Source organism: Eleutherodactylus coqui, chromosome 6 (genome assembly GCF_035609145.1).
Source record: "Eleutherodactylus coqui strain aEleCoq1 chromosome 6, aEleCoq1.hap1, whole genome shotgun sequence".
NCBI lineage: Eukaryota > Metazoa > Chordata > Amphibia > Anura > Eleutherodactylidae > Eleutherodactylus > Eleutherodactylus coqui.
Window position 1 is genome coordinate 117,385,009 of NC_089842.1, and position 26,935 is coordinate 117,411,943.

Sequence of the window (26,935 nt, forward strand, 5' to 3'; positions counted from 1 at the left end):
TTATTTATTTTTTAATTTGTTCTTAAAAAATGTAAATGTTGGGATTTCAGCCCGCAGATACCCAAAACAGGAGATGTGAGTCGTGCGTCTGGTTGAATTTAGTTTATATTTGTTCCCTTACTTCAGACTCTCTTGCTCACTTCTCATTGTGGTGGCCCAACTCAGCCAAAATAAACACACAAAAAATGACGAAACTGTTCTGCCAAATAACTGTTTTTTTATTTTGTAATAGCTTGAAAATGCAGTGCATTAGCACTAGAAACACGTTTTTTGTGTTGTCAAAGTTTGGCATGTCATGCCGCAAATAAACATTTTGCTTCAACTTGGTCTTCATCGTTCTTCTGGAGCTGGTTGCCGGGGGATCAAACTGCGATTAGGGCTGCACACCACCCACACAAGAGTACTGCCATGGCACGGCGCCTTCGGGACTATGGAAGTAGTCAGTGAAGTGTTCTCGTACCTGCACAGCGGTTGCAGCAGGACGTCCAGCACACCAGTTGATGACCGTGTCAAAGGCAGGGTGGAGTTCTTCCACATCTACCTCGGGACGATATTCCCGGAGGTAGTTGTGAAGAACACAACATGCCTTGACAAGGTCATCAACTGTGGTAGGGTCTACCATTAAGGTAGTCCCTAGAACCCTCCACTGACTAACCATAATCCCGAAGGCACATTCAACCACTTGACGTGCCCGGCTCAGCCTATAATTAAAAATCCTTTTCCGGGCATTCAGTCCTCTTCACGGGTATGGGCGCAACAGGTTCGGCATCAACGGGAAAGCCTCATCCGATACCATCACGAAGGGGACTGGATGTGTGGTTCCCGGCAAAGGTTGTGGGGCTGGGAGCGTGACGCCATCTCAGAGAATTTGCATCCCAATCTGTGATGTTCGCAGCACCCGAGAATCCCCAGTACTACCATAGGCGCCGACATCGATGCAAACAAATTTAGAATGTGCATCAGCCACCGCCATCAGGACTACAGAGAAAAATTTCTTGTAGTTATAAAACTTAGAGCCGGAGTGCGGTGGCTGAAGCACACGGACATGTTTGCCATCAACCGCGCCTATGCAGTTAGGAAATTTGGCAACAGTTTGAAAGCCTGCTGCAACACGTTGCCAAGTCTCCTCAGATGGTGAAGGCATCACGATGGGCTGCAACTTCTGCCAGATGACGCTGCATGTGCACCTCACAATTTCAGTGATGGTCGATTTACCAACACGAAATTGGAGATGCAGGGATGCATAGCTCTCTCCTGTGGCCAAGAAGCTGAAAAGGAAGCAGAGAAAAAGGGGAAAAGGATTAGTGAAGTCAAAAGAAGTAAAGTAGCATGTCACATACAGATCAACAGATTACATTTTCAGCATTTTCATAATGGAAATATGTGGCCAAAGTGCCTGGAACTTCCTTGCTATCTGCATTCCATTACAACAATGTTGAATGAAACATAGAGTATTTGTCCATTTTTTCTTCATTTATCTGCATCGTACCGTTGCACTACATGGGCACAGTAAAATTGAGAAAAATTAATTTGGCGTCGCCATACAAATACTCAATGTTGCTTAGTGGGACAGATGCAAAGCGGCGTTTTTTTTGGGGGGGGGGGTGGCACCTACGGTAACTCGGCTCTGAGATCGTGTTGCCACAGGGGTTTGTTATTGTGTTGTCAGATTATTGGGTACAGGTGCACTAGCTACCAAGCAAGGGATTTATATGAAATATTACAGTTTGCTATGACAACCACCAACTCCATAAGCTGACTGATGCACCGGTAAAGTACGCCGAGGACTCACACATACGCACATCAACAAGACATGGCAATGAGTTATGGAGGACTGTGCAAGGGATCTAAGTTTCAACACGCTCACAGACGGATACGTGCGTGCCAATACTATGTCAGCGTACAATGCCATTTTAACCGGTCTCCAGTCAGACTCTATCAGTAAGTAATTCTTACAAAAGACATATTTTGGTTACTTACCGAAGGGTGATGAGCAGCCTTTCCTCTGCAGTGATCGCCTTTCGCATTTGGGTGTCCTGAAATGTGAGATCCCGGCGCACCAGCTCCAGAAGACGCTCGAAAGCCTCCTGCGGCAGGCGGCAGAACAGGATGAACTTCTCCTGATGGCTAGAGAGAGACATACATAAGAGACAGTGTGAGACTGTGTGTGCGGTGGGCACAGAAAGAGAGAGTGAGAGAGAGAAACACACAGATAGAGAGGGAAACATAGGGAGAGAGAGATTTACAGAAAGGTGTAGAGAGGGAAAGAGAGAAAAAGAAGGTAGAGAAATATACAAAACAGTGAGAAAGAGGGAGAGAAAGAGGACACACCAAGGGAAAGAGAGAGAGAGAGAGGAGAGAGAGAGAGAGAGAGAGGGAGGGAAAGAGAGAGAGAGTGAGTGGGAAAAAGAAGGGAGAGAGAGATACAGAGACACAAAGAGAGGTAGAGAGAGAGAGAGAGAGAGAGCGAAACAGTAATTAAATAACATTACTGCTTCAGTAGCGGCGAAGCAAATTTCGGGCAATAATATACGTACTTTTTCAGATCTTGGTAAAGGCTTACAAAGTGCCCCTTCGTCCCCCGCTCCAGCAACAGGGGATGCACCCAATAGCGCCTGGATCCCCATCCGGTCTGCAACATATTTTCAGCAATACATTAGCCCACTATTCGCAAGTAAAACACACATTTTCATTTCACGTATATAGCTGACCTTGTTGGTTTTTCCGGGGTGCATCAGCAGGACACATATTAGATATTTTCTCCTGTAATATTTGCGCAGACGAATAGTTTGTCCACTTTCCATCTTGGTATTTCCTTAGCTCTGCTTTCCCTGAACAAGGGGTCAGTGAACAGGGTGTTCCCACTTCCTTCCCAGTTGTGGGGAGGGATCATGACATCACAGGAAGCAGTCGAAATCTGCAGCAAAATCTGCAAGAAAATACGCGACTACATAGCAAATTCCGCAGCGGTATTTTCCGCAGCTTCTTCAAGGCGGATTTTGAGGCGGTTAAACCGCAATGAAATACGCGTATAAAACCGCAACAAATTTAAGTCAGTATATGCGGTTTTGCCGCTGATGCGTCTGGGTTGCGGCAAATACGCAACGGAAAATACGCAGGACTTCCGCAGCAAATCCGCCGTGTGTGAACCTAGGCTAATAGCAGATAAGCTGAATATAAATGCGAGGTGTTAGTTCATACATTGGCCAATGAAGTTAAGCTGCAAGCCCCCGCAAGGCCCCTCGTATCTTGCAGTCCATACACTAGCAAGACACATCTACTAGAGGTCCCTATGGGCCAACCTAGTGCAGACAGAGCAAACAAACTCAGCAGACCAAACTGACACAAAATAAACTTACAAACGGACATGAACCACAAGACACAGATTACACAGCAAGCTGCAACAAAACAGAGAACAGGTAACAGGACACATGTCACAGATACATCCAAACATTACAAGACCATTACAATTGCTCGAGCGAGCATTGCCCTTAGCGAGTACCTGCCTGCTCGAGAGAAAAGGTTTGGCTGCCAGTTGCGGAGGAGAGCGGGGAGGAATGGAGGGGAGATCTCTCTCTCCCTCTCTCCCCCCCACTCCCTCCTGCTCACTGCCGCAACTCACCTGTCACCCGCGCCAGCACCCGAACCTTCTCTGCCGAGAGGGGAGATACTCGCTAAGGACAATGCTCGATCGAGCAATTGTCCTTAGCGAGTATGCTCGCTCATCTCTACCTGCCATCACATATCTTTAAGTTGAAATCACACAACCCCTTTAAGTAGCTTAACTCTTATAAAGAGTAGAAGAGTTTGTTCTGGTTACTTGGCGACACCCACAAACTCTTGACTTCCCCTGGGGCCTCCTCAGCCGAACAATGTATGCAAGACAATGATAAGTTCATTAAAAAATGATTATGTTATAAATGTATCACCGCGATGTTTTCGCCTCGAGGTTTTCTCATTTGCTTTTATCCATTGCAGATAAATTAATCTATTACCAATTTATAATACTTATGAGGAAATGCTTCCATTTTTTTTTAGTTTTGAAGCATCATATATCTTTATAATGCCAGCAGTTGTGGGAGCGCTGATACGACCTGGAGGAATCTGAGATTCATAGAAGACAAGAGGTATAATACAGTTATCATAACAGGTTCTGAATTAATGCAAATTCCCTACTAAAAGAGGAAAAAAAACAGCTAATGCGGACGAACAAGTGCAAATAGCATGGTATGTGTGCCCAACTAATCAAGTGATGTGTATGGATGATCCAGGGGATGATGTTATTGATGGTTCTTAGGTGCAATAAAGTAACAAGTTGTTATACAGTGAATATAAAATCTCCATTATGGATTTCTGTTTGTGTTGATCTACAAGAAGCAAAAGTTTGGGTGAAATATAGAGAAGAGCAAAAAAAAGTTAGGGTAGTGAAGGATACCACCATGTGTTCTAACAGTACAACTTTATTGGGCATGTGAAATGTAAAGTACATATGTTATCCATTAAACATAATATTGTAATGGTGGTGGCACTGGTAAGCTGGGTGGAGTACAATTAGAGCTCTATAGAGGCGTCACAGTAGTTGTGGTGGAGACCAAGCACAGATTAAATTTCAGGAGGACATAGTCATAGAAACCCCAAGAGAGTGCCGATCTATGGAAAAAGAAAAGAGTAGATTTTGGAAGTCTGGTCCGTGAGAATAAAGGGAAGCTGTCATCAGGTATGAGCACTGTAAAATAAGTTATGGTGCTCATCCGGCAGGTTGCCTGGAGTCTAGGGAGGTATTTCTTATACTTAGCTGGCTCCCTGATCTAGCGCTGTCACCCCCCAAAAGTCAGAGTGGCTGCACACCGCTGTGCACTCCCGTTGATTGCGAGTTCATTAAAGAGGAGTGGTATCCTGTATTTCAGTGAGTCTTACATTAGTGCACTAATCTAAATGGATCCATAGATTTATTTTAACAGGTGCTGTTTAAGAATCGTGGTATCCTGTATAATAATAATGTTTATATAGCGCAAACATATTCTGCAGCACTTTACAAATCAGAGGAACCAGTACAGAACAAAATCAAACATTACATACAGTACTAAACGAATGCACACTTCAAACAATAAGAGTGAGGGCCCTGCTCACAAGAACTTACAATCTATGGGAAATAGGGGATGACAGAAGAGGTTCAAGTACTTGTTCTGTACAATGATCCAGCCATCTTTTAAATAAATAGATAGGGTAGTATAGATACAAGTTTATTAGCCGCCCCCAGCCAGTATTGGTGTATATACAGATATGAAGTGCATTACGGTGTATGGGGTGTGGGAGATACTGTGATCAGGAGCTGAGGGAAAGTGTAGACATAGATAAGGGAGGAGATATAGGGTGTTGCAACACTGTAGAGAGCTTTACTGATGAGAGTGATGACTTGAAATTGTCTTCTATAGTGGATGGCCAACTGGGTGGAGGTATAGGTACAGTTGGACAAAAAGATAAGCCTGGCTTGCCTTTATCTACATGAGTCTATATTACGAAAAGGTCCCTTTTTTGAATTGTGGTATCCTGTATTGAAGGTGTCCTAAAGTAGTGGCCTGATCTACAGGGGTCTCTCTAAGGGACAAGTCCCCTTTAAGAAGAGTGGTATTCTGTATTCGTTTGAACCCTACATTAGTATCCTGTTCTACTGAAGCAAGTGCTAGGGATGAGTCTCTTTTAACTATAGTAATATCCTCTACTGAAGTGAGCCCTTCATTCTAGCAAAGTATATGAGTAGGATCGTGGTGCTTTAATCTATATAAATCTATTTTAGGGACATGCTCCTTTAAGAATAGTGGTACCATCATTAAAGTAAGGTTTAACATTAGTTCCCTGATCCACAGGAGTCTGTCTTAGGTTTATGTCCCCTTTATAGTAGAGCAATATACATGGTAACTGTGATATATAGACTGGTGGTCCGTCCGCCAGTTTGGCTGCATGTGTCATCAATTGTTGTACCACTGTGATATCCCAATCAGGTCTTGAGTTTTTAGAGTTATATGTTTCACAGTCCCCTCTGCCTTTTGAATATTCACATTTAGAAAGGCAATTGTCTGACATTCCCCATGGACAAGAGTGAATAAGCCCCTTCTATTCTTCCAGCCCTCTTGGCTCCACTTGTCTGTTATAGTTTAGAATTAGCATGAGGAACCCAAATTATGTGACCATTTACTTGTTAATGAAGTCTAAGGAAATTATCCTACTAGAAGCTGGATTCTCACAGACGCCCTGGCTCCAAGATTCAAATTAGGGGAAAATCTTTTTAATAAGGATTATTAGTCGTGTGAAGGTCCTAGCCTGATATGAAATATTTTTTTAGAATTTGGTGGGTCAGCTGAATAAAACACATCTAAAATCATTGATGTATGAGCCCCAGAACACCCCCAAATGGCATATTCGCATACCTGGTAATAATTTACGTGTCACGTTTGATATCGCCGAGTAGATAAAATCATGACCGGAAATATGCTAGACATATATTCCTGATCGGAGAATATATGCCTGGCTCTCTTGCGAAGGCATGGCCGAAAGGGGGAATTATGGTTTTTCACAGGTATGCACGCATTTACCCTACCCTTCTCTGCTTGGTCTTACTGTGACTGTAACAAGAGGGCACCCTCTATGTCTAAACAGATGATGGGAGAGATCTCTGTGTTGTCCCCTGAGGTATTTATACATAGTTATTAGCTCGCCCCACAGCAATCTTTTTTCTGAACTACAAACCCTAATTTTGATAACCTCTCTGGGTTTTGTACTTTGCCCATTTGATTTATTAACTTAGTTGCCCTTCTTTGAACACGCTCAAGCTCTGAGCATGCTGTGTACACAATATTCTATATGTGCTCTGACCAGTAATTTGTAAAGATTAAGAACAATCTTCTCACCATTTGCCTCTAGACCTCTTTTGATGCACTCCATGATCCTATTTGTCTTGGCAGCACCGCCATGACACTGATTGCTCCAGTTGAGTTCACAGTTAATTAAAATCCCCAAGTCGTTTTCCAAGTCAGTTTTGCCCACTGGTTTCCCATTTAATACTTTGTACTGGTGACATGTATTTCCTTGCCTATGTGCATAACTTTTTTTTTAACAGTGTTAAACCTTATTTGCCACTTTTCTGCCAAAGCCCCCAAATTTAGCCAGATTCATTTGCAACCGTATACAGTCCTCTCTTGTGTTAATTACTTCACGGAGTTTTCTATCATCTGCAAATATTGTTGCTTTTTTTTTTTTACTGTGCAATCCTTTTACTAGGTCCTTAATAAACATATTAAAAAGAATAGGGCCCAGAACTGCCCCCTGTGGGACCTCATTATTAAGAATGACCCAATCAGAGCATGTACAATTTATAACCACCCTCTGCTTTCTATTACTGAGCCAGTTACTTACCCACTTATACACATTCTCACCCAGACCAAGCATTATCATTTTATACGCTAATCTTTTATGCGGCACAGTATCAAACACTTTCAAAGGTCCAGATATGCAACATTTAATCACTCTCCCTGGCCCAGCCTAGAACTCACCTCCTCGTAGAAGCTGATCAGGTTAGTTTGACAGGAGCAATCTCTCATAAGCCCCTGCTAATATGGAATCATATAGCTATTTTCCTTGAGGTACTCCAGGATAGCATCTCTTACAAACCCTTAAAACATTTTACCAACAATAGAAGTAAGACTTACTGGCCTGTAGTTTCAAGGTTCCCTTTTTGTCCCCCTTTTGGAACATCAGCACCACATTTGCTATGTGCCAATCCAGTGGAACAAACCCTGTCACTATAGACAAGAAGGATAAATGAAAAGGACAGTGCCTCAATTAAATATCAAAAAACAAAGATAATAAAAGCCAAATGAAGGGACTAGCTGTCACACTTGTAGTCCCTGTAAGCCAATAATGCACCACTTCTTATGCCTTATGGGGCATCTAGGGATGTCAGGAGAGCGACAGGAAAATTCAAAAATCCACAGTTGAGATCTGGTGTGGAAAAGAGCAATGAGAGTTGTAGTAAAAAAAAGATCCTGTGCTCATAAGAGTAGGCAAAATGATAATATGCAGTGTGCTACTTACTGAAAAAAGGAGGTTTGGTACTATAACACCCCCCCCCCCACACTTCCCTGGAAGATGCATCCAGGAAACAGGAGTCTATTGATGAATAAGAGGATTTAATTTCAGCAAAGTACCAAGGATACAGCACACGCAGGTAAATGCAATGTGTTTCAGTGTTTACAAACACCTTTGTCCATCAATTTTTCCCTAATTACTTTTTAAAGGGCCAACACTGTCCATTTTAATCTTTATTCTATTTATGTAGTTGAAGAACAGTTTAGGGTTAGTTTTACTTTCTTTAGCAGTAAGTCTCTCTGTCTCTACCTTTGCTGTTTTTATTTGCTTTTTTCCTTATGGCTTTTTAGTGTTTCTTCATTGCCTTCTTGTTTTAGTAGTGTAGTTTACAGGAGTTGTACACTCCATAAAAGCACTGTGGTACTTCTTTAATGTATGTATTACTTTAATAGATTCAAGTTTGATTGTTTTGTCACTCATTTGATGTTCGAAACCCCATCCTAGCTTTATTGGTGGTTTAGATAGCTAGGAGAGAGCTGTCCTAGGATTGGGGGATAAGACTCATGCATCAGTTGGCTGAGAGTAGTTGGTATAAGAAGAGGGGTGTGGTAGTCTAGAACAGTCTAGAAGAGGAGAGTCTAATGTCTACATCAGAGAGAGAAGAAGCAAGAGAGACAGTGCTGTGAGAAATAGGAAAGTGTGAGTACCAACAAAGTATTGGATTATAGAAAAGAATAAGTTTAAGCAGTCACAGAAAGAAGAAAGGACAGCTTGAGCAAATAGTAACTAACAGAGAAGACAAGAGAATACTCATATTTAAAAAGGAATAGAAGAAACAGTGAGAGAAGCAGGAGGGCAAAGCATATAGGATAGAAAAGAAATCCTGTACTTTTCACTTGATAAAGTGCCCTAGCGTACAGAAGAGCTTTTTGTACTTAATGCCTGCGTATTGAATGGAAATGTATATCTACCTCAAATAACACAGTAACATAAAATGTATGAAGTTGTTGAAGGTAATCATCTGTGAATAAACTGCCCTACTGACTCAAAGTTTAACCCTGCCTCCTAGATACCTTCTCACCAACATTACATCTACACTGAGGTACGACACTACTCTTCAGGGTTAAGGACAAATTGCTTTTATTTTATTTTTCCCATTTTTATTATTATTTTGTCTGGCACAGGTTTCGGCCTGTATGCGGACTGGCTTTATGAACTTGACAAATTACCATGATCTCACCCTATCCGACTTCACGGGTAGCCCAAAGAGCTAAAAACTAAATTATTATATTTTTTTCAACTACACACTGCCTTCCGTTAGTGAGGGAACGCAGCCAGGCCGCCGTGACTACCACCCCACTACGGTCTGGTGTGTCGCAGTAGTTTGAACACTTTCTTTTTGTTGTTTATTGCCCCCTTTATATCTTTATTTAGCCACATTGGTTTTCTATTCCTATTCCTAACCCTTTTATCCCTGTAAGGTATGAACCGCTCACAGTAAGGATTTAAGATGCTTTTTAAAATTCCCTATTTATTGTCTGTACTCTTATTTCTAAGAACATTGTCCTAGTCAATAAGGTTAAGGGCATCTCTGAGCTGATTGAACTTTCTCTTCCTAAAGTTTATTTTTTTGTAGATCCCCGATAACACTCTCTATTGAAAGACAAGTTGAAATGTCTTATATGACTAGCCCCGGTACCCGATACAGAACGCGTGCAATACAAAACGTGACATTTTACACATGACCCTGGGTCTGAAGAAGGTCGGGCATGCTTTGCTTCGTCAGTTTCTACAATTCGAACAGCCACTTGTCGTTTGCATTGATTCTTGAGTCGGCTGTTAGTTTGCTCTGGTGTCTCAGCTAGTCAAGTGGTGACTTGTCAAGTGCATTGATTCTTAAGTCGGGCGTTAGTTTGCTCCAGCTCTGCAGCTACTCGAGCAGCAGCTTATTAAGTGTATTGATTCTCAAGTCGGGCGTTAGTTTGCTCCAGCGCTGCAGCTACTCAAGCAGCAGCTTATCAAGTGCATTGATTCTTGAGTCGGGCATTAGTTTGCTTCGGCGCTGCAGCTACTCGAGCGGCAGCTTGTCAAGTGCATTGATTCTCGAATTGGGTGTTAGTTTGCTCCGGCGCTGCAGCTACTTGAACGGCTACTACTTTAAGTGCGGCTGTTGTCCTTTGGCCCAAACAGGTCCTTCGTTGCTTGGCATCATATCTAAAACACAAAATCTGTTTGTTTGTGTTGTATACAAATCCCTAGTACTGGTCCATTTAAGTAAAATTTGGTATATTTTGTTGCCAATAGCAACCAATGATAGCTCAGCTTTCATTTGTTATTCTACTGAGGTAAAATGAAAGCTGCGCTGTCATTGGTTAATATATATTATACTGCTGAGGTAACATAAAAGCTGCGCTGTGATTGGTTACTATATATTATACTACTGAGGTAACATAAAACCTGTGCTGTGATTAGTTGCTGTAGGCAACAGCTTTCAATCTTCAGTGCTGAGATAAAATGAAAGCTGCTCTGTGCACCAAAAACTGTTTTTTACTGTTTGTTGATTTACTGTTAGATTGTTTTGAAAAATGAGGGCCGGTTTTCATAACTTTGCTCCATGTATTCCTGTCTGGGGACATATCATTTTTGCAAACTGTTATCCACACGGACATCCAAGGCGGAATTAGGAAGGACAAAATGGGCAAATGATTGGTGTCTCCAGCAGGGTTAGACTGGGGCTAAAAATCAGTCCTGAAATACACATTGTCAGCGCTCAGTCTGACTCTTCTAATGTCTAGAAACAACCAGGAATACTAAATCGTGTACGCAGAATGCATTGGTGAAAGCGGATTTAAGCAAAAGGCAAAAAAATGCAAATAAGGTTGCCGGGACAACAACATTTCAATTTTTTTTTAGCCTATAACCTTCTCCGGGTCGAGATTATACTGTGTGCAAAATTTAATGTCAATGAGTCATACAGTTTGTGCGTGATGCTCCAACAAACAAACAGTCATTGACAAATATATAGAAGATGGTCAGTATATCCTGTACTGAAGTGTAGATCCTGTACATAAAAGTAGAATCATGGTGCTCATTTACATGGTTCTATCTTAGGGACAAAATAGTGGTATCCTATATTCTGTATATTAAAGTTAAGCTCTATATTAGTGCCCTGATCTACAGGGGTCTGTCTTGTGGATAGGTCCCCTTTAAGGTTAGTGTCATCTTGTGTTGCAGGGAGGTCTATAGTCCTTCACAGTGACAGTAGAATCATGACAGATCTTATAAACACCAGTTAATAACTGAAATAGACCCAGGGATATAAAAAAAAATAATAGGGAAATTATTATGTATTTTGCCGAGAGTTTCCTATGAAGAAAGTGTTGCAGTTGGCAGAAATCGGTAGCAGAAGAGGTGACAAGAATTGCAGGTTAATAAATAGAGTTGTTCAGACAGTTGCCCGGAGGACGGAGCTCACTATTAATAACTGGAATAACACGCCACCGGGTGGAGGCGACATCTTCTCTAAATAGCATTTGCAGGGGAAAGAAAATGAAAAATGGAGTGTGGTTGGTTGTGGTGTTGGCTGAGCCGTACTTCAGGCTGCGGAGCTTTAATACCAGGATGAAATTCTTAAATTTATACTTCAACCTCGAAATCTCTTTCCTTTAGCTGAGATGATGCACAGCAGCGACCGCTGCCTGTCTCAATGGTTGTGTCTGTTTGCTCAAACATTTAAAGGGCAAGCAGATCATGGACTATGGAGGCGATTTACTGATGGGCTGTATTAAAGTTGTCTCATATGTCAGGGGCAAAAACTTTCCAGGACAAAATTATTAAAGCATGTTATATAGGGTATTCTAGGAGCAATTCTCTGATCTATTGTCAGATTTGTCTGTCAGCAGACAGTGGACAAAGGCTACACAATGATCTGTTGCAGACATGTTGCCCTAACGTTACATTGGTGCTTGGCCAAATTAGCTGTTGTGCTTACACACAAGACCAACACATAGTCACTGCAGGAAAAGTGTTTTTTATTACAAGACAGATACAATGATTCTAAACTACAAACTAGTGAAAAACATTAGAGGAAACTGATACAAATACAGTATACATTAGTCCGAAAATGCTTTAATCTCACTGCAGACATTGAAGGTAAAGGTACTTCCCTGGCAGCTGGGTACTCATTTTACTGACCTAAGAAGGATGGAAGGCTAAGTCAACCGTGAGCCGGCTACCTGAACCATGCAGGGATTGAACCCGCAACCTTCAGGTCATGGGTAAGAGCTTAGGACTGCATTTCTGCTGCCCTAACACTCTGCTCCACATGACATTGAAAGCAATTCCTAACTATCATTTTTTGGAATGCTTAAAAGGTCCACATATATAGATAGTATATAGAGCCAACTATTAACATGCTGCGTCCCCTATCTCCGGTCTCTAATGTGAGCACAGCTCTGGCTTTATGATAGTGATGGAAATTCTGCCTAAGGGCGCCCACCCACTGGCGTTTTTTTTCACTGCGAAATTCGCAGGTTTTTTTTTTCTGCAGGGGGTCTATGGGACTTGTAATGTAAAAATCGCGATCGCGCAAAATCGCGATTTACCGCGATATCGCGATTTTGCGCGATCGCGATTTTAGCTTTGCATGTCCCATAGCCAAAAGACCCCTGCAGAAAAAAAAAAACGCTGCGAATTTCGCAGTAAAAAAACGCTAGTGGGTGGGCACCCTGAGGGCGCCCACCCACTGGCGTTTGCGATTTTCGTGCGTTTTTTGCCGCGTTTTCGCGGCTTTTCCATTAATTTCCATTGACTATCATGGGTGCATTAGGAGAAAAATAAGGACACATATGCAACTGACAGTTCCTATGTTAAAAATCGCAACGCAACGCAAAAAAAACGCCAGTGGACAGGAGTACATTCAATTCCAATTGCTCTTGAGAAAAAACGCAAAACGCAAAGAAAAAAAAATCGCCAGTGGGTGGGCGCCCTAATGCTGAAAGTATTTGCACCCAGCAAGAAACAGGGATAAAGAACATCAGTTTTAAGGTTGCAGTAAAAAAAGAAGTTAAATAATATTCTCTTCTCCGAAACCGCTGATGTCCCTCTAAGGCTTGTTCCCAGCACAGGATGAGTTGTCTGGAAGTGTTTAAAGACAGATCATAAAATAGTATCATGCGCGATGCGACTCTATCATGGCAGGACTCAGCATATAATGAATCTCTGGCCTCTCGGCAATCTACATGGATCTGGGGTCTTTGACTCGTTTGCTGCCCTCCGTCACGTTTATGCCTCTGTATAAGTTCAGGTTTGTGGTTTGATGGATTGCTGTCTCACAGCGGCTGATAAATAGCTCCCGAACAGTGCAGCCATCGTGGAAGTGTGTGCGCTTGACAGACGCCATAAATCACGAGCGCAGTCACGTTGTACAACTGTGACATCCCGCCCAATGCATTAATGGTGAGCAAATCATCTGCAATTAGCGAGCTCAGGACTGTGCTCTCCTGCATCAGACACATTGAGATCCAGGTTTTACTCTCTAATACCTGTAGCAGATATTCTTTTTCTTTTTTAAGTGACCCTCCACCCTTACCGAACATTGCCTCTTAAGTCAGCAGATGTAACATGCTGAATGTGTGTAATCCATCTGCCTTGTTAATCAAAACACTTCAATGTGGGTCAATTAACAAGGCTTTTAGTCACTGATTGCTGGCCGTGTTGGATCAGTACGCCAGGGCTTGCTCAGTGCCATTTCAGTGCTGGGTGCCAAATGTGCACTGTTCTGCGGGTGTGAGCATTGATTGGTCAGCTGGGAGGTGTGTGTACCAGCCAGTCAATCAGCACCTGTCTGCACATATTTATTCCAGCTCCTCCTCATGAAGGATGATAGTCATACTTCTAATGTCTAGTCTGTAGGTATTTCTGGTCAAGTTGATGGCTCTTGTCCTGCTCCATTGTCAGATAAGTCTGTTTGGTGTAAAGGGTATTTTGGGGTGTTGTGACATCTATCTCCTGCATATTTTGCTATAGTATTTAATCTAGCTCATTGCATGCTTGTTTCCCCCTATACCGTTTCCTTTCTTATTTTCTGCAGCAAACATTATCCCTATTTTACAACTAAGGAGAGTCAGGGTCACCCTAGGTTCCTAACGTGGGGTTGCCCTCATCAGGGCGAGTGCTCCACTTTTAGGTAGGGTTTCATCGTATTAGTTTTGTAGGGTCCGATTTTCCGCTCCAACACTTTTGGTTTTGTTATTCAGAGTTTCTGTTTTCTACCTTAATATATTATGTGTATATCTGTTCTCTTAGGATAACTAATTACATTCGATCTGGATGAGGGATTTAATGTCCAGCTCAGACGTAACACTATTCTAGAAATTCAAAAAAAGACACAATAAATTAGAGACAAATTATTAGTATTCCCCTGATGACCAGAGTATTTCTATTCTAAATTAGACATTTTTTTGTGATTTTGTGTATTTGGTTGTTTAACTGCCTTAGCTTTTTTATTTCCTACCTCTTTTTGGGGTGTTTTTTTTAATGACACATAAAGTTATTTTTTAAAGAAATAATTTTTCTTTTTAAATTTTATTAGGGCTCATGTCCACGGGCAAAATGTGATTTAAAATCCGCAGCGGATCTCCCGCGCGCGGATCCGCACCCCATAGGGATGCATTGACCACCCGCGGGTAGATAAATACCCGCGGATCGTCAATAAAAGGCATTTAAAAAAAAATGGAGCATGAAAAAATCTGGACCATGCTCCATTTTCGTGCGGGTCTCCCGCGGGGACGGCTCCCGCGGGCTTCTATTGAAGCCTATGGAAGCCGTCCGGATCCGTGGGAGACCTAAAATAGGAATTAAAAGCATTTACTCACCCGCAGCGGGCCGCGAAGCTCTTCTCTTCCTCACGGCCGCATCTCCCTTGCTTCGGCTCGGCGGATGTGCCCGGCAACGTGCCGCCGGCGTCAGGAATTCATCCGCCGGCCGAAAATGAAGATCCGGCCGTGAGGAACAGCTGACCTTCGCCGCCCGCTACGGATAGGTAAATGCTTTTAAATTTCTATTTTCAGCGCTCATGTCCGCGGGGCAGGAGGGACCCGCTGCAGATTCTCCATGTAGAATCTGCAGCGGATCTGATTTTCCCCGTGGACATGAGGCCTTAGGGATAATTTTCTTAATAGTTATACTTGTAGAAATCGGCACAGAAATAGAGTAATAGATATTCGTTTTGATACAGTAACATGTATAGTCTTGGGCTATGGTGCAGTTGTAGCTCAGTTTGTGCTCATATGGGCAGAGTGTATGTCTTTATTTGTATTTTATAACTTTTTTCTTACTTATTTTTGTATATATCTTTTTCACCAAACAGTACATTCCCGTTGAGGTCATAAATGACCTTTGAGGAACATTCACTATTGGTATAATTTTTTCATTTTGTAGTTTTCCCTTGTCACTGGGGCTTTCATAATCATGAGCACACTGGCAGAGCTGACTTGGGTCTGCTAAGAGCCAGCAGCTCTGCCATGCCAGGGGTAACCCAACAATCTTGTCATCATGGGTCTTAGAGAGGCCTATATTCATTACATAGCACTTGTAACATGGTGCTACTAAAGTGGTTTCTCCATAAATATAATTGCAGATCACATCAGTTCAAATGGTTTGAATTACTTAGTCTGTACTTACATCACCAGTTTGCTTTCTGTTCTTGTTTATAAGAACAGAAAAACAGAAAGCTGGATCTGTCCTATGGCAGAATCAAATAATGTTGGATGGGCCACATTGACTATAATGAGGTACGCTGGGCTTCTGTCATGCCCTCTGGCATTTTCCCAAATGGATCTTTACCTGAGACTCTGAATTATACCTCCAATGAAGTTGTGAACATAGTCTTAAATGAGTTTTCAAGGACTCACTTTTTCTGCAGCAGTCAATGGCCAATTGGGTAATCCATCACTTTGCTCTACTCTTCTTTGTTTTTGATCCCAATTTGCCTGTTCTGATTAAGGTCTTGTGACCTGAATTCTCCTTTCCTGGCAGTGTTAAAAATCACGTGCCCCCTCCTAACTCTGCCGTCAGCAGCTCCTATTAGCACTGCACATAGACCATCTGCACTCTCCCAGATTGGCACCAAGTCTCTACCTTTTATCACCTCTCAGTTGCTCCTTCAGCAGCGTAGTGGCACATATCTTCCCCGTAGATGACATCCAAGAAGACTGCTATTCCTGCAGCCAACCACACCAGCACCGCAGAGTATTGCGATTTGCCATCTAGTAGGTCTGTAATATATAGGCATTACATAAACATGATACAAAATTAACAACATACATGTTCCAGCAGCAGCAAACAAATATGTAAATGAGTCGTCTCTCAGATCATTCTGTCCATTTAAAGGAACATGCAAATAAGTTTAAAGGAAACATCCTCAGTCCATGTATTGCAAGAATACGATATTCACCCTCCTTACACTCTCAATGAGCGCTATGTAGCCTGGAAGAGAGGAGACAAGCAGTTATAAACTGTTCCTGTCATCTCCTCAAGGTCCTCAGCTGTCTCTGAACAGTTTCTGCAAGATTACAGGAGCTTTAAAACTGTGCCATACATTTACAGCACAGAATTAAAGCCTATGTCCAAGCGACTTACATTTACAGTGCTTGGTTGTAATTGGGTTAATAATAATACCATAATTATCAACAGCTCTTCTGCTAAATCACAATTTCCAGGAAACACATTACTCTATTTTCAATGTGCTTGCTGATGGTTTCCAGCTGGCAGATTATCTGTATAGCATCAACATATTCCATTAAAACAATTATATATATACCAGCTTAACTAAAATGCCCACAATGCACTATAATAAACTGTTTGAGACATGTTTTTGTAAAACATAATGAATAGTTATTGCTGTTCTCCAGGGGCATACATGGAAATCAGAGGGCCACAAAATAAATGGGCCGCACCTTATTGTAATCTTCTATAAATGTACTATATCTTAATTATAATTAATGCGCTCAATCCCACTCTGTTTTACCCACTTGGTAAATGCTATACCTTAATTATCACTGCCTGTCAGAACCACTAGGGGGAGCTAAAGACATATGTATGTATACAGTTAGTATTAGCCTCAATCTTAATGCAGTGAGCTCCACCTACTGGTGATTCCAGAGAGCTGCTTTAACAGTTTCAAAGCAAATCAGTGAAGCAGTTCTTTTAGTCCCCATCCCACCATTTGCCCCATAGCAGTCACATTCCATGCTTTTATGCTTGGTACAACACTGTTGTTAATACTACATCTCTCATAATGCCATCCACAATCTATTGACACATAACCAGTTGGAGGGGGTCGTGAAATATTTTGAAAAGCTCTGCAAGACAGAAGAAATATGGATTCTTAAAATGGGCAGAATTCCAGGCTCCATGAAACTGTTCACAGTGACCAAGATCTCAATGTGACCTCTACTTGTCTGCAGTTTTTGAGAGTCTGAACATTTCCCTGTTTCTGTGGATGTGAAGAATCGTTGCTGCTAAATATAAAAACTTCACTTCCTAACAAATAACATTTCCTCTGTAACTATCTGCCGAGAACTTGTCCAGCTCCTCTATATCTTTTAATGTGTTTTTGTTACATTACTTCTAAATCTTCTCTTCTTCGTTGCCCCCATTAATCTAACCACTATCTTCTCATAGATTACTCTCTTGTATCTGATCTGCTGTGTCAGTGTTGGAGATCCAATGTGATCTGCAGAATCTATTCTGTTCCCCATACTAGTTTCCGCTAACACTGAGTATATGACACTGGCAGAGTTTAGTACATTGGCCTCCAATGGCCTTCCTCCTGGAGCATTTTTTATTGGGGTACTATGACTACACCATGGACATAATTCCGATGGGAATCCTGTGACTGGCGATTTATGGGGGCTCTGTGGCTGTCACATCTAAGTGCCACTTTAGTGTTACTGTTATGGGAACACTGTGTATGTAACTCTTTCACAGCCAGCTACAGTATAAGGGTATTGTGACTCTCACATTTACTCGGGACCTGTAGTTGCCACTCTCAAGAGAGCACTGTAACTGAGTGCCTTATAGGACACTATGGTTGTGATTCCTATGGGGACACTGTGGATGGTACTCTAATGTAGGAACTGTAACTTTCAGTGTGATGGGAGCACTGTGAGTGCTAGGCCCAATGCACATGGCTTGATTTGCATTGCAGAATGCGGAGCAGGAGTCCACCTCCAGATTCCGCAGCAAATACCGGCAATAGACATGCTATGTAAACACGGGTTTCCATGCCCACAAGTGGAAATTAATTTTCCGCTAGTGGGGGGAAAATCCCAGCATTTTCTATTCTGGGACAGATTCTGCACGGACAGATTCCATTGAAGGCAATGGAAGCTGTCCGATCCGTGGCCCGTCCACAGCTGTCACTGCAGACGGGCCGAGGAATCCACTACATCGCCCAATGACGGCATGGCGTCATCTGTACTGCACATGTACCAGCCGGCTTGGCCGACACATCTGTATATACAGATGAAGACACTGTGGACAGGTACGCAGGGGGTCCGCAGTGGTCACCAGCTGGGCACCGGTTTAGATTCCGCTGCAGAATCCTGCATGTGGAATCCGACCCATGCATGTGCATTCAGCCTTATAGTGTTACTTTGGCAATCATAGCTATAGGGACATTATTGCTGTCACTTGTAAGGAGGAGCTGTGGTTGTGTAAAGGGCTGCCCTCCATAACAGGAGGAGGGAAGTATTATGCATGTGCTGGAGTTGTTTGTTTCCACTCTGACTAAGGGCAACATCTGGGTGAGTTTTTTATGTTCTCTTTATGTTTATTCTTGTTGTTGTTCTTCTTATCTAGAGCAGAGCAGACCAGACCAGAAAAGTATGGTGGCCCAGTTGTTAGCATTGCTGCTTTGCAGTGCTGGAGTTGTAGCTTCAAATCTGACCAAGGGCAAAATCCAGATTTTTTTATGTTCTCTTTCTGTTTATTCTTCTTGTTCTTCTGATCCAGAGCGGAACATGCATGTCTGGTGGCTCAGTTGTTAGCACTACTGCTTTAATTGTAGGTTCAATCGAAAATTGGCTCAATTTTATTGCCCAGCCAATCATGATGCACAACACAAGTTCTAAGAGCTGCATAGTCCACCGAAGTGGTGGCTTTCTCAGACACTGAGTTATATATAAATTGCTTGTCCCTGGGCACGAGAGTGCCATTTTAAGTAGGAAAATTAGTGACAGTCCCATCCTCCTGCCATAAGATTTCTTTATACTGGGGTCGGCCTAAATAGGATGTAGCTAACAGTGAAACTTGACTAGTTGAGAGGATTCTAGGATGTTGAATCTTGTCATGGCAACTGGTGGTGGGTGGCAGGGGCGTAGCTAAAGGCTCAAGGGCCCGAGTGCAAAAGTGTATATTGGGGCCCCCCAACTTCTCTTAACCCCTTAACGCAGAGGCATAACTTGAACCTTGTGGGCCCCAATGCAAAACCTGTAACAGGCCCCCCAACTATAATGCTTTATTCATAGTACTAGGCTCCCTATATGCCTTATGGGCCCCCTAAGGTTCTTGGGCCAGGGTGCAACTGCATCCCCTGCATCCCCCATAGTTACGCCAGTGGCGGGTGGGGATCTTTGGATTTGGTCCTAAATTGGTTGGAGGAGAGTCAGGTTAAGGGTGGCCCCACAACGCTTTTCTTTGAGTAAACATGGTTGGGTCTGGTGCTTTGTTGCTCTGATAGAGTGGAGTTCCTCACAGCTGGTCGCCTTTTATAAAATTAGCCATCTATAGCGCCTACTGGTACCTTCAAGTTTGTGGAATCCACTGGGGTAAAAAATAATATCACTTGACCAAGTAGTTTAGGCACCAGATTTTGGGTCTCCAAAGACCTCACCTCATATTTGTGCAATAGTCATGTAATGTTTTTTACAATACGCATTTCTCATGCCCAATTTTATGCAAATAAAATGGCTGCTGTGGCCAAATTATCTAAAATTTTAATTGTCAGTGTTTTTTTATTGTTTAAAAGAAAAAGGGTAGTTTTTAATGGAATAGTTGTGGGAGATATAATAGTATTGGATATGCAAGACATGACTGTACAATACCAGGCTCACGCAGATTACAAACTGTTAAGAAATAAAAGTTTTCTGTGAGTTTTGCAAAGCATCATGTATCCATTCGAGTATTTATCTTCTGCAGAACAAGAACTGGAATGGGCCCAAGCCCAGGGGGTCCAAATTCTCTGAAAAGAATGAGGCCGAGGGTGCATGGCCAAGGCCTTGCCTGGCCCACCACCAGCCTGCCCAGGCAACCCGCCTCCGAGGGATGCTTCGCCCATCCTGAACGTACTGGAGTCACCATTTCAGTTGTTACTCTCATAGGGGTGCTGTGGCTGCCAACTGTATGTGGCCAATATGGATGTCGCTCATATAGGGGTGCTATAGCTATCACTTATGAGGACACTATAACTACATCATTATGGGCCACTGTGGCTGTCATTGCTGTGGGGTCACTATGGCTGTCACTCTTATGGGGTTGCTGTGGATGTCACTGTTGTGGGAATACTGTAGCTCTTATAGGTGCAGGGCAGACTGTTTAAGATTCTCCAGATATTATTTACTGAGAGCGTCTTGTATATCCCCTAATTTAAAAATGACAGGTTCCCTTTAATTGAGGCAGAGCTCAGTACAGTCAGGAAGAAAAATAAAATGAAATGAAGTGTGATGGTGATTACATACATCAGGATAGAATGCCTCTCCCTGCAGAAATTGCTTGTTCAGTCATCTCCATAAAATATTTGCTATGTATAGAAATCCCTTTTAAATGCAGAAATGTCGATGTTTGGAGGTGAGATTGTCCCTTTCCCAGCCTATAAAGCAGATGCTTGTGTGAAATCAGGCACGGTATTAGCTTGTCACCAGTCACTTTTAGGCTGATGGTAATTGCGGTGAGAAGCTGCCATCGCGGCCGAGATTTCTGCTATTTGTTTATTAAAAGAAAAAGGCCATTAGCAAGCAGGAAATATTGGGATGCAGGAGCAGAACACATTGCTGCTTGCTTGTATATGAATGGATAGGTTCTTTCTACAGCACTGCACAATGTTCTGATTTACGTTATGTATTATACTCCAGTCACCTACAAAGCTGCATTCGGAATCTTGCTGGCTGCCAATTTAAATCGATCAATGCAGCATTGACAGACACACACTAGACTGAGCTCTTACCTTGCACTATACATAAGTGCCCTGAATTATAGGACAGGAATTGTTTTTCTTGCATCAGAACAGTGTACAATACCTGGTGTAACGTACAGTAGTAGATCTCCCATAGCTAAGCATGGTATGGTAATCGTTCATTGTGCCATCATACAAACTAAGAAGGATTTTAAGAACTACAGGTTGGATGATAGGGGTAGTGATCTCCTAAGCCTGGGTTGGTCCAGGAGCTAAACTGATCTATTACAGGGTTGGGGGTGGTCTTTGCAGCCAAATAAGATTCTTACCCCGGGTACGCTCCTCTTCTTTTTACCTAAGGTGACCAGATGTCCCGATTTATGCAGAATAGTCCTGCTTTGAGACCCTTTGTCTTGATGTTCCCAGAGTTCATAAGCGTGACAGCCTTTTGTCCCGCTTTCGGGACGTCTGGTCACCATGAAAGTGATTACCAGCTGGGGCACCATGGCTTTCCGGCTGGTAATCACTCAGCAGCGTTTCTTCAGGTGCACATACTGATGGCAGTGTGAGCACCCAGGTTCCTCCTCCCTTGGCCTCTCCTCCTTGGTTCTGCAAAAGGATAGGAGAAAGAAGGAGGAGTCCGGGTGCACAAACTCCTGCCCACAGCAGCGCCAAGTAGAGGAGCAGCAGCGCTATGAAGACATGGAGGAGGTAAATTTTTCTGTTTCAGGAGAGGTGCTTTTACTACTGAGGTTACTGTGGGGGTCACTATTAGTACTGCGGCTAATATAGGGGACATTATTAGCAATAGTGCCCTGTATATCTGCCCCAGTACTAGTAGTATTACTACTGGGGCCGATATAGGGGACGCTATTACTTCTAAGGCCACTGTAGAGGGTAACAATAAGTACTGGGGCCAATATAGGGGACACGATTACTACTGAGGCCACTGCGGGGGTGACTATTACTACTGAGGCCAATATAAGGGACACTATTACTACTGAGGCCAATATAGTGGTCACTATTACTGCTGAGCCCACTGTAGGGGTCACTATTAGTACTAAGGCCGTCATAGGGAACACTATTACTACTAAGGCCACTGTAGGGGTCCCTATTACTACTGGGGCCACTGTGGGGGTGTCGCTATTACTACTGAGACCACTGTAAGGGTCCCTATTACTACTGGAGCCACTGTGGGGGACACTATTACTAATGTGGCCACTGTGGGGGTCACTATTACTACTGGAACTAATATAGGGGATACAATTACTACTGAAGCCACTGCAAGGGACACTATTACTACTGGGGCTGATATAGGGGATGCTATTATTACTACGTGGCAGTGTGCCTCAAGCTGACTTAGGATATATTAACATGTAGTTGAAATGCTGCAGATTGTCCGGAGGGGAAATTTCCGCATCCAAAAAAAGTCAAAATCTTCTCCATTGGTGTGGATTTTTACTGTAAATCAGCTGTTTATCCGCAGCTGATTTTCTATTATGCAGCGCTCCCCCTCACCTCCTCCGTAGGCTTCTGGCTGTCAGCACTCCTCAACTTCCAGTTCCCAGTGACCTGATCAGGTGCGGCGGCACTGGTCAGGTGAGGCTACTACAGGCCACTGAGAACCAGAAACTGGGGAGCTCTGAGAGCCATCGGAGGAGGTGAGGAAAGCACTGCATAGTATGAAATCAGCTGCGGGTACGAAGCTAATTTCTATTCAAAATCTGCACCAATGGTTCAGATTTTTGGAAGCGAAAATGCTGCAGAATTTGCGGGGAATTTTCTGCTGTGAATATTCCACAGCATTTCTACCACGTGTGGATATACCCTTAAACAGACTTTTATTTGCCATTGCAGATTAAGTGAGTGCTTTATTCAAGAGACTATACAGTACCATGGTGTGAACATGCCATGGGAAACCAAATTTAGCGCACAGTCGCAAGCCGAATTTCCGTTCATTAAAAGAGCCAATACAAACAATGACAGTGATGTCCATTGTGTAACATGCAGGTCACAATTTTCATTCGAACATAGCGGCAAAGGAGACATTGCCACACATCTTTCTACAGCTTGTCACAAAGATGCAGTAGGTGAGAAAGCGTCTTCAAAAAGAATAATCACGTTTTTCTCAAGGTCTCAATTCAGAGAGGCGAAGCAAATTGAGTAGCAGCGGAAGGTACGTTAGCATACCACACAGTTTGTCACAATCATAGCTTTCAGTAAATGGACTGCACGTCCAGAATGATAGAAAAACTCCTTGATTCTCAATTCACATGTGCAAGGGCAAAATGTGAAGCGGTTGTGACTAATGTATTGTGCCCTTTTTTGGTGGATCAGCTGAAGGAAAACTTAGACAATGCTAATTATTTCACAGTGTGTACTGATGCATCTAACCTCAAATATATCAAATTTTTCCCACTGTTGGTCAGATATTTTGCTTTGCTTTCAGGTTGTGAGTGGCTGCACATTAGTCTGCACTGAACATTTAGCTCCCTCATATTACACTCTGGCTCTCTGCATGCTATTGGGGGATGTGGTGATTGAACCTGCCCTGCAGTATCAAGTGATGCATATTTGGCTTCTTTTTCTGTTAGTTATGTCTTTGTACATTTTTCTCTCCTCTGTGATTTTATTTAGCTATTAGTGAGATAGCGCAGGTTCTGACGTACGAGTGATGGCCTTGCCGCGGCCTGTCAGCTTACGTGTTTTGGCCCAAATGCAAACTAACACACGTATTTATCAGTGTTTTTTTGCATGCAGTGTGCTATAGATGCTGCGGAAACCCAGGATGTCCTGCCAGTGTGGCGCACTGTGGTGATACAGGGCAATCCACTGCTTTGCCAGTAGGGGTTGCATTCCCATATGTTGGGGTGCACTTATCTATGGTTGGCATCCATGGTATCAATTCATATGTGCAGTCTATGTTTGTTAGCAGTCACCCCTCCCCCAATCTGGGCTGGGTTGAGTGGCTGCACATGAGTCTGCACACGAACATTTAGCTCCTCCGTATTGTAAGCTGGCTATCTGCATGCTACTATGGGATATGGTGAATGAGCCTGACATGCAGTATCAGATTATGCATATTTGGCTTCTTTTTCTGTGAGTTATGGCTTTCAGGCATTGAAACCAAAATCTTAGAAGTTCGAGCTCTTCCTGGTGAAACAGCAGATGCAATTTGTGAGTTCATTGTTGATGTGTTGCAGAAACTTGAATGATAAGAATGTAGTATTTTGTGGTGACAATGCTACTGCCCATTTTGGGGACCTCAAAAGGAGAGCGCAAAATAGTGTATTTGCAAAATTGCAAGTTGGGAAAAAATTGGTTGGAATTGGCTGCACTGCTCATATCATTCATAATTCCATACAAACGGCCAGCGATTACCTACCAATTAATGTGGAAGTGATCGTTATGAAAATCTATTATTATTCCCATGTCAATACTGTTTGCATGGAGTCACTCAAGGACTTCTGTGAATTTGCCAGTGTAGAGTATCAGCAGATTTTGGAATATGGGAAGACTAGATGGCTTTCTTTTAAGTCTGCAGTTGAAAGAATTTTAAAACTATTGCTGGATTGAAATTGGACTTTTTATCACAAAAAAATGCCCTACAATAATTTGCACATTTTTTGAATATCAGCCGAATTGTGGCTATTCTTCCTTTACAACATCGCAACAATATTTCATAGCACAATTCTGAGGATAGAGCAACAAAATGTGACAGCACTTGAGGTATCGTTGGCTCTTGCCAATTCAGTCCAAAAATGTAAGACTAGAAGTGAAAACTGGTTCATTGCAAACGAGGAACATGTGCGAATAAATCAGCTTGAACAGGCTGGTCTGGTTCACAAATACGATGTTGTGAAGATAATATGTAATTTTTTTGACAATTGTGTGGAATACTCTGAACAGAGATCAAATCCGTTGGAAGACATATATTTCTTTGGAAGGGCTGCGCTGAAAGTGGTGCCTTCATGGGACGGCGTTGAGAGAAGCCTCCAATAACTGGAATCAAAATTTCAAAACATTGCAATTAACGAAAGTGAATTATTTGACGAGATTGCCAATGTCAGACAGTTTGTAACACAAAGAAAGCTAATATAGATATGCGATGGGTGGAATCTGTCCACCATTTTAAGGAACATGAAGTGCCATTCAACCAAGTTCAAAAACTCATGGAGCTTGTTTTATGCCTTCCATGAACTAATGCAGATTGTGAAAGAGTATTGTCCATCAATGCTTTGTGGACAAGCGAGAAGACGCAACTTCTAGGAAACATCCATTCTTCAATGAAGAATGAGGCCTTGGCAACAGCGGCTGAGAGTACAACTACTATGGGTCCATTGTCTTCTGACGCTTAAAGCACCACATCTACTTTTTATGAAAGGTAGTGTAGTGGCTCGAAACACGTAATTCTGGCCCCTCCATAAATGTCATGCATGTCATGTCTTCAATGTGGATGCACTGTGCAAAGTGTCTTGTCTGCTGTTATGTGTATTGCACAGCTGCAGCATGTAAGAGGTTAATGTCTGAAAGTGGCTGGGATATGTCTGGAAAAGTATCGATATCTGTCTAGTCACATGATGTCTTCATCCTATAAATGTGAGTGATTGGGGTGTAGTAGAGGGTCTTTCATCATCTTCTACGGTTGGAGTGGAGTGGAGTACCGGCCACATGGGGGTAGCTTCAACCCTCATGTAGTTAAGTGATGGAAGAAGAGGAGAGATATCCTGAAGTTTCCATGCCAGGAAACGCCTCTGAAGAACGAGTGAAGTGAGGAGTCGGCCATGCAGAGCTGTCTTCAGGTACTGAGTGAGTGTCTGTGGAGTGTTCCTACCGCCATCCTCCTCTGGAGTGTTCCCCTTTCTAGGAGCAGTACTTCACAGATAACTTGGCCTGTCGGACTGGCATCATCCTGTGTCTGCCCCCCTAGCTCACATTCTCTGTCTTTCCTGCACTGGTGTGTAAAGCTGTACTCTGCAAAGCTTCAACTAAAGTCCACCGGTCATTGCCCGTTCACAGTGACCAAGTTATCAAGTTTCAACTGTGTGTGTGGACTATCTTCACCTAACCGCCAGGTACAAGCTACAGTGAGAAGGAACGCTGGTGTCACGCATGACAACTGCACGTCCACAACACTTATATAGGTAACCGCTGTCCCAGCGTTGCCTGTAAGAGGCCTAGAGGTACTTGGGCCACGGTTCAGTGCATCCCTCCGGGAAGGAGTGTGTTAGAGCCACCGTGACAAGTGCCAACTCTAACCGGCCAGGTCCTCAGTGTGGACCTCGTGTCTAGGTGGCCGCTGGGACGCTGCAGTAGCAGTAGAATTTATATTTTTTATGATATATATTTGCCATGTAAATATACCTCAGTGTTGTGCAAGACAACATACAGTCATAACCAGAATTAGAGAGTAGGCCTATACGTTGCTACAAGCGTATCAATAGCCCATCTAGTGCTCCAGCTAGAAAAAAACCACAGGGCATTCCCCTCTGTCTTTTTTGAAATGGCCCTGTCATTTTTATAATGATGGAGGTAAAATCATATGTTGTGATAAGCCCCGCCCCTGACCAGAAACCTCTCTGTTCCACTTTTACCCTGGGGAAATCTGATCACCTTATCTTACCTCAAGCCAAGAAGCAATGCATGGGAAAAAATAATAGCTCCTGTGTGGAAGAC

At 42.9% G+C, this 26,935-nt stretch overlaps 1 pseudogene; it reads right to left on the minus strand.

The window, feature by feature from the left end:
* Nucleotides 1-276: 276 nt before the first annotated feature.
* On the minus strand, nt 277-21,765 carry LOC136571756 (uncharacterized; annotated as a pseudogene).
* Nucleotides 21,766-26,935: the final 5,170 nt, after the last annotated feature.